Source organism: Octopus bimaculoides, chromosome 2 (assembly GCF_001194135.2).
Source record: "Octopus bimaculoides isolate UCB-OBI-ISO-001 chromosome 2, ASM119413v2, whole genome shotgun sequence".
NCBI lineage: Eukaryota > Metazoa > Mollusca > Cephalopoda > Octopoda > Octopodidae > Octopus > Octopus bimaculoides.
In genome coordinates this window covers 132,762,792-132,764,683 of record NC_068982.1, presented here as the reverse complement: position 1 = coordinate 132,764,683, position 1,892 = coordinate 132,762,792, and positions in this window count along the sequence as shown.

Below are 1,892 nucleotides of genomic sequence, written 5' to 3'. Positions count from 1 at the left end.
GAAAGCATATATTAATATAGATGTGTAAAAAGGATTTCTAACCGGCTTTCATTGCATGGCAAATTTTCAAGAAGAGGGAGAATGAAAATGTTTTTTACAAAAAAGTAAAAAATAATATAGAAAAATATAATATATAAAAAAATAAATATACTAATACATTATATTGTCTTTGAGCTTTTAAAGTTCAATGGTAATCCATGTAGATAATAGTTAGAAAGATTAGGATGCATGAAATTGAGAGTTGTGTTTTGTTTATATATATATATCTATATATATATATATACACACACACACACACACACACACATATATATAACTCCTTCTTGTTTGCTCTAGCCCTTAAAATAACCTTTCCATAGCATTCACGAAAATAATTTCTTTCCTGTCTGTATCTCTCTTATCTCTTGTTGTAATGGCTATTCCCTGCTATTCCTCCTTGAAGCCTGAGGCTAAGGCTGCCTACTTCATCCATTTCTGGCTGTTGTCTCCACACCTGCCCCCTACCTCTCTCAGACTTTGTTAGTTTATTCCATGCATTCGACAGCTGATGACACTTGAAAATATGCACACCTAAGTTAAGAATCTCTTTTGTTTTTTTCTTAATTACCTCATTCATTCAAATTCATCTATCTTCTGAAAATAATTCTTTCTTGTTTCTTCTAATCCCACAATGACTAACCTGTTTCTTGGCCACATGTATATACTTATCTCATACTTTTCTCTAAAATAACTCCTTGTTTGATCTAGCCCATAAAATGACTTTTTGTATCAGCCCACCCGGAAATCTCTTTCTAGACCACTCATTATTTTTTATCTATTTACACATATTTTCAGTGTCAGTGATGCTTCACCCATTAGGCTCATTACGATTATATTTACAGCACTCCCAACACTTTCATATTCAATGTTTCCTCACTCAAGTAGAGATAACAATCTTAACAGCTCTAACATATTTGAATGAAGGTAGGTTAAAAGCAACAACTATTATGATCCCTGTTACCAAAGTTCATGGGAACCTTCTTTTCTGGTACTGAATAAGATCTCTCCTTCCTGTGTTATCTCCAATACCTCTTTGCCAGCTTTCAGATTTGGCACTCTAAATGTAGGCACATTGAAAGATAGGTCTAGCGAGATTGTAGAGATATTTGAATGGAGACGGGTTGATGTATGTTGTGCACAAGAGGTAAGATGGAGAGGATCATCAGCCAGAGACCTCACAGGCAAAGCACATAAGCATAAACTCTCCTGGGAAGGTAATAGCTTTGGAATAGGGAGTACCAGAAATGAAGAGGGAACTAGGCTACTGATTCTGCAAAGACGTTAAACGATGATGATGATGAGGATGATGATGATGATCCATTTTTATTCAGGATATATTTCTGCACTTGTTCTTATTGATATTATTACTATTTTTAATCATATCATTGCTACTTACAAATAAATTGGATACATAGTTACTATTAGATTCATCCACTTCCATTATTATAATTATTGGGTTGGTAATTAAGATCCCGCCATTTTTTTAAAATTTAAATTTTTTAAAAGGTCTAGTAAAAAATAACAACTAATTAATCAATACTGTATTCACCCTTCAATTGTTTATAACTTCTTCCCAACGTTCAACAAGATTTTCAATACCTCGTTGGTAGAAATCACCTGATTTCAACTCGAAAAATTGATCCAACAAAGCTCTCAATTTTGCATCAGTATTGAACGAAACTCTGTGCATAGCATTTGAAAGGGATGGAGAGAGGTGGACATCTGTTGGTGCCAAATCAGGAGAGTATGGCAGGTGGGGCAGCACTTCCCATCCATGCGTTTGAATGGCTTCCTTGGTTATATTGGCGATATGAGGGCGGCTGTTGTCATGTATTTCTGTATGTATATGTATA